General features: G+C 36.6%; 1 long non-coding RNA gene across 1 annotated transcript; it reads left to right on the top strand.

The window, feature by feature from the left end:
* The first annotated feature begins 1,038 nt into the window (after positions 1 to 1,038).
* Positions 1,039 to 17,079, top strand: LOC135296994 (uncharacterized). The gene is made up of 3 exons (XR_010358994.1): positions 1,039 to 1,154; positions 1,734 to 1,862; positions 15,320 to 17,079. It is a non-coding gene; the product is annotated as an uncharacterized LOC135296994 (long non-coding RNA).
* Positions 17,080 to 18,013: the final 934 nt, after the last annotated feature.

Raw genomic sequence — 18,013 nt, 5'->3', positions numbered from 1 at the left:
GCCACTGAATACCTGAATCATCAAGATGGTTTAAAACCAAACAACACCCAGCCCTCTAAGGTACTCCTCGAACTATTGCAATGGAATAACTTTATCAGGTGAAGAGCTCACTATGCAAAACCTGAACATAATGTCAAGAATGCTTTGTTGTGGATTGCCATTGTTTGGGATCATTCATCCCTTACCCTACCATGTAGGTATAGGAAAAAAATTACATAGCCACAAGGTTTTTACAACTGTTCTTGTATTTTGGGATAATAAGGACATAGGGTAGTAAACAAAACTGTGGTGAGTTTTCCTATTGACTTTATTGTTTTTTCACTTTGAATTAACTGCTTTGCATTCCAACTTACCCGTCAGTATAATGATAAGAATAATGTCTTCCTTCCTGCTCAAAAGATGTTTAATTATGCCTGTGATGTCATGGACTTAAAAACGAAAAACATTGTGATTGAAAGGAAGTACTGGCATGCCACAAGGTAACTGTAGTGAGCTGTGTTTCCTCCTCAGCTTCATTATGGTTGTAGAATTTTAATTAGCAGTTCCAAAACTTTGTCTTAGCATAGTCTGGTGACATATCTCAATAGAGCAGTGTCTTATGATGCTTGTGTCCCCAGTCATCTCTTATGTTAATGCTGGGTATTATAATCTGTGCCTTCAAGACTGCTTCTGAGAGTAAAGGCAGGGAGAGGAAGAAGCACAGAGTTTGTTATCAGAGACTTCACTCACTCCTCCAAAAGCAACACTCCTCCACATTCTGTGCTGGACTGTGTTGTCTGGGCACTGATGGAGCAGAACAGAGTGCTCCTTTGCTTTTTAGTTAGTTTAGCTAGCTAAGCAGAGAAGTTTTCCCTAGGCTGTTTTTGTGGGGTTTTTTGTTGTTGTTGTTGGGGTTTTTTTCCTCTTTTTTTTTTTTTTTTTTTTTTTGTTTTGTTTTTTTGTTTGTTTTTCTTTCCATTTTCTTGGAACTGTTTGAACCTGCTCCAGACTGGGACCTGGGGAGCACTGAGAGCTTGCACTTGTGGCCTATCAGGGCCTACTCTGAGCAGCAGACTCTCCCAGCACCAGACGGATTGATAACAGAGTGACCACCCACAGGAGAGACTTTCTGAATTTGTTGTCTCTTCAGAGCAGCGAATGAGTTTTGTCTTCTGGTATTGTTCATTTTTTTGTGCTGGGGAGTACTTCACCTGTTAAACAAACAGGTTTTTTCCACTTCTCTCTGAGGAAATTTTCCCCAAACTGTTTCGGGGGAGGGGCCGTGTGGGTAGGCTTTTGGGGGCGGGGGCCCTTTTGGAGGTTTTTTCCCAAATTTGCCCTAAACCAGGACAAGCAGGATGTGCAACTTAGAGAATAGTGGAATCACTTTGGTTAGAAAAGACCTTTAAGAACATTGAGTCTAAATGTAATTAGCAAATCCAACTAAAAAGCAATGTTTTACTGTTTGAAAAGAACATGGTTGTAGCCATGTAGATATTTTATGAAAAATCCTTTGCTAGGATTTTTCCCTCCTGAGAAGCTGAGGAGCCTCAGAAAAGAAATGTAAACAATAACTATCTGCTGCTGTGGAATGCAACAGATGCATGTGTGATTGGGGCATGTTAGTTGTTTCTAATTAATGGCCAATCACAGTCACCTGGCTCGGACTTATGAGAGTCACAAGCCTTTATTATTGCATTCCATTCCTGTTTTTTCCAGCCTTCTGATTAATCCTTTTCTCTCTATTCTTTTAGTATAGTTTTTAGTATAGCATTGTAATAGAATGTATATCATAATATAATAAACCAGCCTTCTGAAACACAGAATCAAGCTTCTCGCCTCTCCACTCGTCCTGGGAGCATTGACCACACATGGTTTATCTGGTAAGCTTTGCAAGTAATTGTGTCATCACAAGCACACATGTCCAATGCATTAGATGGGAATATAATAACAAACCTGTGTAAATCAACAAAATGATTCTCAGGGTAGGATATTTGCATGTTTCGTCCTTCTTCCTGACTTCTTCAAGTGAATTATTTTTATAAAGTAATGATTGGGAATTGTTACTCTTTTGACAGCTCTTAGTGTATTACTGACATTTTTGGAATATGAATGCTGAATAGGTTAATTCACCTAGTTTTTCAGATAAAAACTAAGATTTAGTGTTGCTTAAGCTGGAGGCAGAAATATTTAGATCCTCCAGCCTCCTTTTTAGTACCTAATTTGTATTACAAAATCAGGGCACAATCTTGTCCCTTAAGTTCCAGCTGTCAGCCAGCTCAGCTAGCTCAGTTTATACCAACAGGGTGACATTAGTATGGCTCATGTGACGCTGCACACAGAAGCCCTCAGTGTGCAGCAACAGTATGCAGTAATTACATGCAGCTGGACAACCCCAGTGCTGACTTTGGATCACCAGAAGAGTAGAACCACAGAGATTTAATGGAGAGCTCTCTGGAGGAAGTGGCCTGAGGAAGACAGCAAAAATCCCATCTGTGTGTTTGTACAAATAATTTAACAGCTATTTACAAAAAAAGATCTTCAAATCTGTCTAGCTTTTTCTGCAGATTATTTGTAAACTATATGCATTACATGGACAGTTTCACTGAGCATCTGAAATATAGCTGTGTTTAAGTGGGTTGAATCAGGGTTGGGAAGCAATGAAATAAAGCTTTTCAGGAATACCTGACATGCAAGTCCTGCAGAAATTGATCTATTTTTTATGTCCAGATGCTTTTTAAAATAATGGGTGACCATTTAGCTAGCTAATATTGTTCATCGGAAATACAAAGAAAATTTTAAAGTGTAAGAGAAAACTCACATCTTTTATAGCTTGAATATTTTTCTTCATTTATTTCCTGGTTTCCAATTCAGTCACACAAATCACTCATGCTGTACAAAAATATTTAATGCTATGCTTCCAAGTCAAGACTATTTTTTTCCTGGAACTGTTTAAAAAAAAACTACACCAATCTGGATTCTCTCTTCCCCACACTCATTTTTATAGGGAAATAATTGTAATATTACATTTTGAACTTGCATGGTGCAATTACATTCAGAAATTCAAGGCTCTATTGTTAGATTGTTGACATATTTTTCTGGCTATTTGAACTTCCCGCAACCACTCTTTGCAGCTATATATTTTTGCAGTAAGGCATCACAGGGATCTGTGATGTGAAGGAGAACTAAGATGCAAAATACATGTTACATACTCGACATGTTTCACTTCAGAAAGTTAGAGTATGCTTAGACAGGATAAAATATTAAATAAATAAACTTACCACAACATTTCCAAATCTTGGAAATCTATTACCTGAACTTTGAGTCAGTTTGCAGGACTCTGTAGAAATGCAAACGTGAAGTCCAAGGAATAGAGCAGAAGGTATATTTGGTAGGGATACAGAAGATTGCTCTGAAAGGTCATGTAAGCAAGATTGCATCCTATAAAGACAGGAGCTGCTTCTGCTGGTGCCAACATAGAGAATTTGTGCCACCAGCCTTGTTTTCTGGGGACATTTGACTTGTACACTCTTGAGGGCTTGCAGATGTGAATGAAGCTGCCCTTTGACATTTTCTTTCTTTTGAATGTGTATGACCTGATCTGGTATTGTGTACTGTACCCTATCATTTTATAAACAGACATGTTTCAACCGTTTGAAAGCAGTAGGTGAAAGCTAGGTTGCAATTATGAGTTCACTGTCAAAAGAATTAATTTTCCGGTTTAAGCAAAATATCAATAGAAACATTCAATCCACTCCTATGATACAGATTCATTTTGAACTTACAGGATAATGTGCATTAGTGGTTGTACTGCATGTGCAATAATTATGACTTGCTTGGTTTCAAATTATGATAATAGTCCTCTTTGTATTACTCTAAGAATTGAATCTACCGCCATTATTTTCCTATTATTATTGTGATGTAAAGGAAAAACAGTTTTGCATTAACCAAGGAGTAAAATGCATGTATTTAGCACCATTCCTGCAGGTAGTCCTCAATTCTGAAAATACATCTCAGAAGCTGCATCAAACGGGAAAGCTAGACAGATGGCAGAATGCAGAACCTGCCATTTAGGATTGAGTACAAAATAACACCCAAGAAATTCTTCATGGATGCTGCATTAAGTACAAAGACACCATTATTGAAATTTGAAAAATAGTCAGTGTGAAACTTGTTTGATGACTAAAAAACTATGCTAATCAAGAGACTACAGTGCCAAGTGTGCTACAAGGCATTTTTGTAATTAACATAATTCCCAGCATGAAATAATACTATTTTTTATTGCAGATTGTTTAAGACTGCACAACAGTTTGGAAAAAAGTGCTTTTCTTTTTCTATTGATAAGAACTGTGTATCATTACAAGAGATACCGTAAACAGGTTTCTGAAGACAATGTTATTTTAAAGGTTAATTCTATTCATAAATACTTCACATGGAAAAATATGATCTGCTGTTAATCCTGAAGACTCTTTAAGGAAAATGGCTTTGTTGCATTCTCTTCTCACTAGTACAAGAGCTCAGTCTTACCTGCATTCTAATGCTTTTTTATGTTCCTGATACATGGCCTAGACATCCTTGTCTCCATTACCATCATGATTTCCATATCAAGTGATGAGAATTTCTGTTCATGATTGGTGAAATTAAGTGTCATAACATTTATGTCAAGTCGATTTGAAGGGTTTTTTTCCAAAAGGAATCTCTTCCTTCCTAATGAAAACCATTGGCAACAGCAAACCTACTCAGTTTTTCAGGGAGTGAAACAATACACCTGTACAATTTCCTCAATTTATTTTTTTCACCAGAAACTGCTGTTTTCTTCTTCTTCTATCACCTTAGACTTGCTTTATTCAAAATAGTTTTAAACCTTTGAATTTCTATTTATAGCTAATTACTTTCACAGTGTTCTACAGCATATGTATTTTAAAAGGCCATTTGTACATATTCAAATGGCTTACTTCTATTCTATTAAGAAATGGCTGTACTTATATTAAGAAAGCATAAAGGTGCGGTAATATTTTATCTTATAAAAAATTTTTTAAAACCCCATATATTAAAAATTATACCAGCAAATAATGTCTGTAAGACTGTGGCAGGAGGTTTCTTCCAGAACAATGTGCAGTTCTTCCCAATTCTATTTTTTCCCTACGATGACTTTGTACACAAATATTTTTACACAGACTTCTAATAATGGCATGTTACTACTTTGGTCGAGTATTGCCATGCCAACATTGGAATTGATTCTATTGTAGTTGTGTTCAAATTTGCTGATGGGACAAGGTTTTTTTGCTGAACACACTTTAGCAAGCAAGAGAGCTTCTTAGTCTTCAGACGCTATGAGTTCCAGAAAAAGATGAATGACATGATTACATGCCTTGTATTCTGAAGAGAGATCAAAAACTTGTTTCTGGGGTCACCCCCCTCTTGATAGAGAAAGTGCACAGAGGGGTTTGAAGCAGCACTTTTACCCTCTTTGCATTCACTAGTAAATCTCAGACAGAGCTTGCCCCAAGGTTTGTGCAAAAATACTCTTTTTATGCAACTGTTAACCAGACAATATCTCTGGGAAAATTTGCAGTGGCAGAAAGCAAGCCCTTCCTGGGAAATCTACTGAAATGGTTCAGAAGTTATTCCCATTCACTGTTGCTAACCTCTGCTGTCTAGCTGTCAGATATGTTAGGGACCACGTTGAAATAATTCTAAACAATGTACTGATGCTGCAGTATTGAGTAAACATAGGTATTTTCCATAGGTGTCATGGAAAAATATTTATATTGGTAAAAATGAGTTTAATATAAAAAAATAACAGCATGGTAGGAAAAAAGTTACATCAATAGAATGAAGATGCCCATAATCCTTATTCTGAAGTTACACAGAGTGAATATTTTCTAAATAAGACTGTGAAACTTATTAAGAAGTAGGAGTACATTCCACATGACTGGTGCACAAGTTCATGTTTCCAACTTACAAAAAAAATACTATTAAAAGAAAAATTCTCTGCCTTGTGGAAAAGCAGCCCACTAGTAATTTTACAAAAGGTAGGATTAGATCAAGTATTCCTACAAGACAATAGTATTACTATGAAAAGCCTTTTGGCATGTATTTAACTACAGGAAACTTGAGAAAGCAGAAGAGTGTCTTTCCCTCCTGCAAGCTGTACTTCCTATTTGCTATTGCTGCTGAAACAGTGTCTAAAGAAAACTTGTCAAAGTAAGACTATTGTATACAAGCAACTGTGAATATCCATTCCGTTCCAGCCAATTTTAACTAGAAAGTATGAGACACACACTCTAGTTGCATATTCTAATGCATAGATGGAGAACACCATCACTAACAAATGGGGATTCTGGACAAAGGAGCAAATGAAGATGAATTTCAGGGAAGGAAATTATAGAGAGCTAACTGCAGTCCCTCGACTTCACAAGAAATTATGTCCAGTAGTCCCAACCAGAAACATCTATAACTCAATTTTAAAATGGACTGCATTTATGGTTATCTGTTCTTCCTGTGTGAAGGAACTGTGTTTTGGATCAATCTTCAAAATGGTATGGCTAAAGACCTTAGAGGCCTCCAATTGTTTGTTTGTTTGTTTGTTTGTTTTTGTTTTGTGGGTTTTTTGTTTTTTGTTTTTGTTTGTTTGTGTTTTGTTTTTTGTTTTTTGTTTTCAGAAGCAGCTGTCCCGAAACCTCTTTAAAGCTGACTTTTCCCCTTAAGATGCCATATTTTAAAATAGTATCTTGTCATTTAACAGGGTATTCCAAACATCATTTACAAATTTAGACTAAAAGTAACACTTTTCCTAGTAATCTTTCTTTTTTTACAGCTCAGTGCTAACATAGGCAGCACAGAAGAGAAGAGACCGCAGGTCTTTCTGGAGCCTCTTGAACAAATGCTCTTGCTTATGTTCTAATCATTCACTTCACCAAAATACCTAATGATGAAGAAAAGGTTGTGAAGGCATTGCTAGTAATATATGGCAATGTGTGGGTGTGATTTATCAAGTAGCATTTGTATCGCATAGATGATACTTGGCAACCAGCAAATTAAGGGATTTTTTTCAGCTCTCAGACTGATGTTACATGTCAGTAATTTAAAAAAAAGATAACGAGAAGGATATTTTTTGACTCAGTGAACATGAAACTTAATTACAATCCCTACCATGGGCATTTGAATCTTGTGAATAGACACTGTCTGATTTAGAAAAAAATAAAGAATGATCACAGTTTAAAGAAACATGTGGCCATAAACACTTTGCTGATGGAACATAGCCTATTCATTGGCTGAAATGAAGCAGGTAGACAGGACATATGAAATTCTTTTGCGGATTAAACATTTATTTTCTAAAGTGATGCTGATAGATGGTGAACTCACCAATTTAGACATTGCACAGTAGATAAGGGTACATAACTTGCTACACTTCCCCGAGGAATCATCATCCAAGGGGATTTTCCCCTGCATATGTGAAAATGTGTCTACCTTTTTCACAATACATTTGCAGCAGCCTTGTCAGGCCTGTTCAGCTGGTATGGAGAGTGAATTAGCAGCAGCAAAGTGACTGGCCAGGGTAATTTGCTTCAATGGATTTTGATCTACCAGATATTTTGAAGACCTGCTTCATCCCTGTTTGTCATACACAGCCTTTAAATGGTGCTAAACATTTTTTCAGGCTGTGGATCACATGAAAAAGTACTTTCTGGTGTCTGTACTGAGCCATATGCTCTTTATTCTCTCCCTCAACTTCTGCATCACCTCTCATCTGTTTCACATGAGCTATGTTCAAGATCCAGAGGATACTTTTCTCAGAATCTTGAGGCCTGATGCAGTAAGAATGATGAATATGACACACACGGGATGAATATGGGATGAATTTTCCAGTTTGGATAAAAAGTATTGTGCACACAAATCCAACGAGAAGGCCCTCCCCCTATGCCCCGAAAAACCTTCACTAGTACTAGTGCTCTACATAAACTGCATTTTAGTCTGAAATAAAAACTTCTTCTGAGAGTGTCTGAGAGATTTGTATGAAGAACAGCTATTTGACATATGCAAATTTGAATATCAGAGGAAAAAGAAAATGGCAAGAAGTTTTTAATTTTACTGGTTTTAATTTTAAATTCCATGTACTTTTTCAAAAAGTGTCCAGCTCAAATGCCCATCAACATATTTTAGTAATCTGTAAGTTAGTATTCATATAAAATGTGTTTCAAATCAAAAGAATTTCAAACCTTTCCTCAAAGTTTATATGCCTAGATTTATTATTTCTGATATATATTAGATAAAAGGAGGACATTTTTTTACTGTGGGGGTGCTGGAATATGGGAACAGGTTGCCCAGAGAAGCTGTGGATGTCCCATCCCTGAAAGTCTTCAGGGTCAGGTTGGATGGGGCTTTGAGCAGCAACAAATGAGACTCTTGATGGTAGAGAAACAAAGTTTGAACCTAGAGGAAACTCAGATTGAAGTATAGGAGCAAGTTTTCTCTCAGCTCTTAGGGTAAATTCAAAGTTGTACAAAATTGCATTTATCTATGATTTTCACTACTGTAACAGAAAGGTTAATGAAAACTGTGCATAAGATATCAAATTTTAAAGTAGATATGAACTACAACATAAAATACATGGGATGGGTTTCATCTAAACAGAAAAGCTCTGTATTTCAACACTTCATCATGTTAGGATTTCATGAAGTGCCAAAGAAGAAGGCAAAATATCATTCGGGACATTATTTCCTGTAGTTCAGCCTGGCGATTAGTAGGAACTGGTGTTTTAACTAACACTTTCCATTCACTGAAAAATTACTGTTTACAATGAATAAGCAATGAGGATCAAAATTGATTGAAAGCATTTTAAAAAAGTAAAGTATTTAATTGTAAATGGTCTGTGATTCAAATATTTATTCCACCTTAGTGAGAGAATAAATACTTGAATTCTTCCATATCATTCAAATATTTGAATATTCTTCCATATCATGATGGCTTAAAATCGCATAAACCAATGTTTTCTTCTGAAAATATATCATCCAGGTCTTTCTATTTTTAGAAGACAATATTCCTAGACATACAGCATGTGAGAATTAAGTAATTTTAAAGAAACAAGTGAAATGAAAATATTCTGCAAATATAATCAAATAAAAAGCTGTGTTTTAAATATGAGGTAGATGTTAAACAGAATTTTTGTACCAGATATTTGAATTATTGTACCAGCTATTTTGCCCACAAAGAGAGGTATTTAGCATTTCAGTCTTTTCCAAGGTGTTAATGAGCTGCTATGTTGATCTCTGTGTGTGCCTAGGTGTGTGCGGAAGGGGGTGCATGTGAAGGGCAGTGTGTACGTTTGCCTAACACTTGTAGTGGCAGATTCATACCTTGGCTCCATAATATTTTTTAGAAACTTCACAGAGAGTGGATACGAAGTTTAATATCAACAAGAGATCAATTCCCAAATCATCCATTTTACCTCATAAATCATATGCTTTGTTGCATATTTTATCAAATATACTTTCAAGCCACATGGAGGAATGAGAATGTGGAGAATCCCTCCAATGTCTTGCAAGTTTTATGCAAATAGATTTTCAAGAAAATCATCATTTCTCTTTTAAATATGTCTGGGACAGGCATGATGATGGTGTCAACCTGTTGGAGTTTTTGTTGCAGGCAGAAGTTGTACAAAAGGACTGGTCTGGACATTGATCAGTTACTGGATGACGTGCATGAATACATGTGAAATTCAACTTGGGTTTCCTCTTTATAGGCAACTACTTCTACAACAAGCTTGCAGGCTTAAGCTCACTCTTCTTCTCTGTTTTTCCTTCTTTCCTGTTTTCTTGGCTTCTTTGCCACTTTATACACAATTTTAGAAGTTTTTTCCCAACTAAAATTGTTTCATAGTCTGATAATTAGGATACATTTTTTACAAGGAATTTTAAAAATCTTTGTTAGAGTTAAGAAAGTGTCTTTTTCTTCCGTTATGAATACTGCAATGAAATTGTAAACCAAAGACCAATTCTTTATTTTTATTTTGAACACAAGTAGATAATTCCCATACATGAACACGTTTTGTGGACCAGTATTTGCCATTATAATATAAGTTGCCACTACTTAACAATATCGCTTCTATGAACATGTTGACAACACTTTCGGTGAAGATCCTAACTGGTCTTAGATACACATAGGGAGAAATTTGCTCAGCCAGTGTCAGTCTTAAGGATGCATATCAGATGATCTTTATATACCTGGGGAATTTTTCCATGAAAGGGACTCAGTTATGGAAGAGACAATTATCTGAGAATTTTACATTCTTCTTGGACACTACTTAAGGAACTTAAATCCCATGTCCATTTGGATCTCTCTCTGCAAGAAATTTGTCATGCCAGTCCTTGAAATTCACCTCTAAGAGAATTCACTCTTACAGAATGAATAAGGGTGGAAGGGGTCTGTGGGGCTCATCAGATCCAACTCCCCTGCTTAAACCAGGATACCTAGAGCCTGTTGCCCAGGATCATATCTGGGCATTCTTTTAATGTCTTCAAATATCCAGACTCCACAACCTTTCTGGGCAGTCTGTGCCATGGTTCAGTCACCCTTACAGTAAAAATCATTTTGTGGTATTCAGAGGCAATTTCCTGTATTTCAGTGTGTGCCCACTTCCTCTTGTCTTTTCAGTGAACATCACTGAAAAGTCACTGGTTTCCTCCTCTTTGCACTATTCCTTCAGGTATGTATGTGTGCTGCTATGTAGGTAAATGTCAAAAACCTCCTTGAGGGCCAGGCAGACAATATTCCCTTCATCTACCAGGAAAGTTGATTCATCAGAGGAGTTAAAAAAGTTGTCAAGCATGAATTTCCCCTGGTAAATCCATGCTGACTGCATTATTTTGTCCTCCTTAATGTGCCTGGCAATGTTTTTCAGGAATAGCTGCTCCATAAACTTCCTGGAGATAAAAATGAGGATGGCTGGCTTGTACTTTTCTGAGTTCTCCTAGTTGCCTTTCTTGAAGATGGGTGACATTTGCTTTCATCCAGTCTTGGGGCACTTGCCTCCTTCACCATGATCCATCAAACATTATTAAGAGTGGCCTCAGAATAACATCTGCTAACACCCTTGAGACCTGTGGATCCATCTCAACAGGGCCTGTGGACTTAATGGAATACTTACCCATTCAGTGACTATGCCCATATAAGTTTGCATGGGATAACAGGACATATTAACAGGTACCTGAAGAGTGAGTGAAAAACTATGGAAGTAATCCAAAAGGACAAAGACTACAGTTCTCTTTTAAGACAAAGCATCCTATCATGGAGCTGAACAGCTTTAGATCCGGGTAACCATCCCCTCTGAAAGGACACAGAAGACATTATTTTACCTTACCCAGTAATAAAATGTATTGACTATTCTTTTGCAATATAAAAACAAAATGATTTCCAAAATTACTGCCTCCTAACTAGACAATAATGTACTGGCTGGGTATTCCCTTAACAGATGAGAGCACCTGCTTGATGTCTCTTATGCATACAGACTATTCTAATTAGGTCATTTGAGTGGGGCTTACTGGTCTTTGAACTTTCTTTCTGATGAATTTTGAATATTTACTGAAGCAAGGATCTGAACATGAAAACTTCATTTCTCATCAGTGTACTCTAACAACCATGGCTGTAATGCCATTGTTTCTCCCCAACTGAGTCAAGAATTTATTACTACAAAGTGGAACTGCTCCAAGAGGAAAGATAAAGGGTGGATAATATTCTTTCTTAGTAAAGCTATTTATCTCAAATGAAGTGACCAAATTCTAATCACTCACTGGTCTGAAGCTACAAGGAGGGGGAGATGGACAAGGTTTCCTTCCACTGCTGTTCTCTTTGTCACCTCAGTGTTTAATATGGGTATAAAGACATTCAAGAAGATAGCTTTGCTGAATTAATAAAATTCAGCCTTAAAGAAACAATTTTTAGCAGCTGAAGTGAAAATAACAAATAAAATGCAATTACCTCCATGGAAGATTGAAATTACTTATTCATTTTGCATTTGATGATGTATATTGTGTAAGTTTGTCTTGCATTGTTCCACAGGTTTTCTAACTGGCACACCTTTCCTTATGAATGCACTGTCCTTACCTAAATACTCTCATATGGAGGAACATGCTTCTGATAAGAAGAGTACTAAGATGTCTTTACTTGACCTTTTATTTTTACTGACGCTTGGTCCTCTGAAATGAATGTTTTATTTAAATTTAAATGTGTTAATATTGTTCCCAAGGGGTAATCCTTGGACTATTTCCTGTCAGAGCTGTCATAGTCAGCTATTCTCCTATCTGCCTTTAAGTAGTTGAATCTTCTGGTCTAAAAGTAGCACCTTCTGTGTAGCTCTTAGTTGCCAGTTTCATCTTGAATCCAAACACCCTCCTACAAAGTACCGCTGGTTCTGTAGTCATCTAAGGAAAACAAAAAAAAGAAACGGTCCATCCATGCTTCCTAATTTAAAATATTAGGGTATGGTGTCCCTAAACAATTCTCTGCAGTTGAACACTACTTATCTTTGCCGTGTTTCTTCAACTCACTTGCAAGTCATTCCTGAGTTAGGTTATTGTGAGAAGTGCTTAGTTTGAAGATGATTAAAAAGGGTATGAGAATGTTCTTGTGGCTCTGGTATGAGGATACTTTTCAAATCCATACAAACTTCCTGCAAATGCAAAAACCTGCATCCTGTATATACAGTGAACTACATAAGAAAGGAACAAATTATTATTTAAATTGTCTAATGGCTAGAAGACAGATAAGTCCACAGCAAGTCTTCAGAGCCTCTAACTTTGTAGACCTTGCAGAACAGGAGTGCCACTGTGCTTCTGCCGGAGCAGAGAAATTGACTTGTCAAGGAAGAATGAAGTTCAGTGTGTTTCAGAAGGGAATCAGTGAAGGTGAACAGAAATTCTTTTCATCAAAACATGTTTCCAGAACCTGTTCTTCTTTCCCACCTGACTAACCTAATTGTTTGAATATATTTTATACTTTGATAGCATATTTTTCCCCGGTAGAAGATTTTGTTGCCATGCAAATGAGATGTAATACGTATTTATTTATTTATTTATTTATTTCCTACTGTAACAGAAATATTTTTGGTATGCTCCTGGGCAGAGAAAAGCTCTTTTAAAGGTTGTTTTTTGAGTTCTTAATTGGAGGAAATGTGTGGATTGACAACAGCAGATAGAGGTGAAGTGAAGGAGATGTCCAGTGTCGTGATAGAGGGTACGTTTGGAAACTGGGATTTAGACAGCATTAAGAAGAAGGGAAATTTAATTTTTTCAGCAGCTAACTTGTAGAGAAGAATGGTTCTGCACTTTTATTACTTAAGTAGTCTGTGTATTCTTCTTTATCAACTTCCAAGAAATCAGAAAGAAAATAATATGAATTATGAAGGAAATTAAACATTATAAAAGCTAGCAGAAGTCCTAAAAATTGGAGGCTTGTCTCCCCGATACACAGAGATTTTCGATGCACTGAATTGATGCTGCAATGCAGCACAACTAACTACCATTTCTGCAATAGATGATTAGAAAAGAATAACCTTGTAGATAGAAAATAATCAACATGTTTCTTCAAGAAATGAAATTTGAACAATGGAAGTAATAACTTAATGTAGCCTGTTGAACTGCAGAAGAGAATGTCATTGCTAGTTACAGGAAATTTTTTTTAATTTCTGAAAATATACCATATTACATAAAACATTAAAATATTTTTGGTATCCTTTGTATAACCACATTAGTTTCATCTGTTTCAACTTCCTGGAAATTTTCAGATTCCCCTGCTAATTTTAAGGCAGTATCAGGACACATATAGGTGACGTGAATGAAGCGTCATGGTTAACAGTACCCTATTTTGTCAATGTCAGATATGTCACTCTCTGCAAAGTATTTATGACACCAAGATCTGACAAGCACCGCACTGAAACCTAAGTTACAAGCCATAAAAAGTGTTAGTTGTCACTAAAAAAAGCTCTCTGCTGAACAAATTCAGCCATAGTGAACACAGCCGTGCAATATACACATATGGATGCCAGTTCATTTTCTTCATTTACATTCTTTCCCAAAGCTGTCTTTTCTTTGTGGCTGCATCTTCTCTGAAACTCCCATAACTTTTAGAGGTGTAAATGAGAGCTGGGATGATTGGTCTTACAAGATCAGTAGAAAGTAAATGGATCTGTAATTTGCTAAGTGTTCCCTGTTGTTCTGCCACTACATGCATTTGCAAAAAGTTATTTTCTAGATTTCTTGTAGACTCCCTTTAGATACTTGAAGAGTGCTGTAAGTTCTCCTCAGTGCTTTCTCTTCTCCAGGCTGAACAGACCCAACTCTCTCAACCTACCTTTATAGGAGAGGTGTTCCAGGTCTCTGATCACCCTTATGGCCTCCTCTGGATTTGTTTCAACGGGTTCACATCTTTCATGTCTTGGGATTCCCAGACCATGACAGTTCAGTTTAGGCAACCCACTTGAGTCTATCCCTTTCTTATTTTCCATTTTCCAAGTGGAGTACTCCAGCATTCAAAGAGGTTTATGGAAATCACGGTTTATGCAAACTTAATCATCTGCATTGTAAATTCTACTGCTGGAACTGAGCAGTTACATTTCACAATTTTGAGCACCATATAGCTGAAGTCTTTTTGTTGAATGCCTGCCTAGTTATGCAACTGCACCACAGAATGCTAATGCTGCAAACAAAAAGCATGTTAAAAACAACATACAATAGGAATTCATAAAGCAAAATAATATTTCAACCCAATACATCATTTAATAAAAGTAATTGCTTTAATTACCAGACGGTATATAAATAGAACTTCAATTAGAAAAATGTATTAAAAGTGATGTGATATGCTATAAATGATAAATCATAAGGCAACCTATAAACCAATTGCCAAACTCAGAGAGAAATGTCAATGAATTAATATATACTTGTGACGGCTTAAACTCATAATTACAGACCTAGATACTTCCTTAAAGAAAAAAATAAAAGCATATTTTTCCTGTGGTGATACATATTGGCTGATTCTTTAAACCCTACTATTTATTACATGGAATAGTCCTATTATCTTCAAATTTTTCAGAGCACTACTTGCATACTAATAAAGTCGTCTGCTTCTTCCATTACAAAGTTTTACTGTATCTTTATTAGTAATCACTAATCTATAATAATCACTCACTACTGGAGTGATTATTCTGTGATTTTTTTTTTCCTGCTAATACTCTTTTTTTCAGCCTTCTGACTCCAGAATTCAAAGACCAAGGTATGAAATACCTTAAGGTATATGCTCATGGGACAAGATGATTTTTACACTTTCTTTTGACATCCCCTACTAGTGTACAGCTGTGAAGACTCCTCCATGACACTGAAGATCTCAAAATGGCTCCTATGCCTCTTTGGCCAAATCGTTTTGGATGTTAATAACAGCTAAAGAAATGACAGGTTAGTGGGAAAATGTTTATATTCTCTTCAACAACAAAATTTTGTTGCTTTGATGAACCTACCATCTCCTTAAGCAGTACATCTAATTACACTACTTTGCTTGTTTCACATTGTTTATTTTATCTCTTTATTTTGATTTTGGTTTAGGTTTTGCAGTTTCTAAAATCTTAATAACAGAGAAAGAAATGTCAAATTTGTCATTCAATCTAAACCATGATAAATATGCTTTGTGATAATGCAGTGAGGCAATGCATAATTTTTCATCACTTCTTAAGTCATGTGAAGATGAAAAATCTGCATAAAAATTCCAACTCTATTCCTTGAGGACTAGATGGAATTTAATTTTTTCCATTATTATTATTAGTAATAAAACTTTCTTTTTCCAAAAAGAGTGGAAAAGCATTAGTGACATTAACATCTTTCTATTTGTTGTAACTGCAGTGTTTCCTCATGTAGAAACCTTCAATCTCACTTTAGGCACCTAGCATATCTGGAATCATGATCAAACCAGACTGCCTAGAAGAATCAAAGGAGACAAACTAGCATATCAGATTAACAAACTAGGAATTCCCTGTTGTCTATAGAAGTGTTGGGCAGCTGCACTTTTAGATCCAATTTTTTTAGGACACCAAGCATACACTGTTTGCTCACCATTATTAAGCATACTCATGTGAATTTTGTCAAGAAAGGACCTCAGAAATGGACAGCCCCTGTCTGGTCTATGATCACAGGCTGTGCACATGAACGGGAGCTGAAGGATCTTTCTGTAGATACTTACTAAGAATAGAAAATAAATAATTTTAATAGAAATCAGATATACTGCTGAAAGCTATTGTTGATTAATAACACTGTCCAAATGGCAAATCATTTCTAATTGCAAATTTTGCTCATTCTTTGAATGCTCATTCATCTCTAGTGAGTATAAGATGGGAGTATGTATTGCTAAATATTAATACTTCCCATTCATCTTAAAAATCCTTAAATGCAGTTATGATTTTCAGTTGGATGGAATAATTTTATCATCTGTGTCCTTTCAGGTTATCTATTGGACAGAACTAGTATCTTCCTTTCTTAATAGACTCCTTTGACTTTTCACCCACACATATATATTTTTTTAATTTTTTGTTGAATGAAAACTTGCAATTTCTTCAAAGATAAAGTTCACTGATATTTAAATAAACATAAAAATCCCTATTAACAAACCTCCACCTGCCCCGGTCCCCCCCCGCTTTTGTTTGGGCGTTTTTTAACTGTAGGTTTTACTCCAGTATTTTTCTAGAATTAATGACTAGAATATTCTTTTTTTGTAGATGAGATTTATGAAGCATAAACAGCTAAATGACTTGCTAAATAGGTAATGCCTGCCTGGAGCAGTGAGACCAGGAGTAAAAATATGGGTGTTAGAATGGTAGGTGCTTCTGCCTTTTTTGTCCCCAAGAAACCTCTCCTGTCGAAAGGCAAGTTGAGTTAACATTCAGGCAACACAGTCAAACCTCCACTCGACACTCACCGCAACTGGCTCAGCGATAGAGGCAAGAAAGGCTCTTTTGCAAGGTTTTATTCCAGCGGAGTAACACAGCAGCTGAAAGGAAACCCAGCGGGAAACAGGATCAACCACGTGAAGCAGCCAACTCAAAACGGGAAAGGGGTAGGGGGCGGAGCAAAGGGCTGGCAGAGGGGACTGGCCTCCAGTGGAAGGGGGGAGGCCGCCAGGGGTGCCAAGCCAGTGACAGGGGAAGGAGAAACCAGAGGGAGTTGCGACGCCAAGTCCATGGGGGAGTCTGTTTTTCCCTTTGAGAGGGCTATGGTAAGTAGTTACTGATGTTCCCAGGGCTGAGGGCTTGGGGATTGACCAAGGTTAGAGAGTTCATGGAATGCTCCAGAGGAGTCTTTGTTCCCAAGTGAACATTTTAATTTTATACAGTCTATTTTCTTCCAGGTATAGACTCTAAGAGGATTTAATTTCATATCTAATGAACATATTTGCCATGCACCCTAACTTTCAAAACAGAAGTCTTGAAAGTGTGCCTGATATTTAAGTAAAGGATAATGCTGACACCAGTGACATTAATAAACATCTGGAAGACACTGAGGCTATTTCTGTGTGTATAAATAGCACTGGTGCAGGAAGAAAGTTTATGCCATTATTCATGCTGAATTGCCAGCACCATCTACAACATTGCTTTCTGAATGCCAGCTCTTCCCCAGGAAGCATCTAGGCTTGGATAATACATCCCCCCAGGCAGTACAGAAGAACAAACCCTGTGTGGTGATGAGACAGTTTAAGCAAGAGTGCATAATAAGGCTTTGCTACCTAAGCCTGAGATTAAAGAAGTGTCCCTTGCAGAAAATTACATGTAACTGCATCAAAATTGATTTCTTTAAAACCGCTGTATCTTTCACCATGAATCAATGTGTTTGTCTACAGAGTTATCCTACTTCCAACAGTGCTTAGATTGCACTGAAATAAATTTCCTTGTATTTCAGAGGGTCAAACATTTCATTCCATCTGTAGGGCAAACTGTGCTGTCAGGTGCAGACCAGTATCTAAACTGGATCCAAACCTTGTTTCTTTTGAAATTTTTATT

This window comes from Passer domesticus, chromosome 3, assembly GCF_036417665.1.
Source record: "Passer domesticus isolate bPasDom1 chromosome 3, bPasDom1.hap1, whole genome shotgun sequence".
Taxonomy (NCBI): Eukaryota; Metazoa; Chordata; class Aves; order Passeriformes; family Passeridae; genus Passer; species Passer domesticus.
The sequence above is the reverse complement of the archived record's forward strand: the minus strand, read 5'-3'. Positions and strand labels throughout refer to the sequence as shown.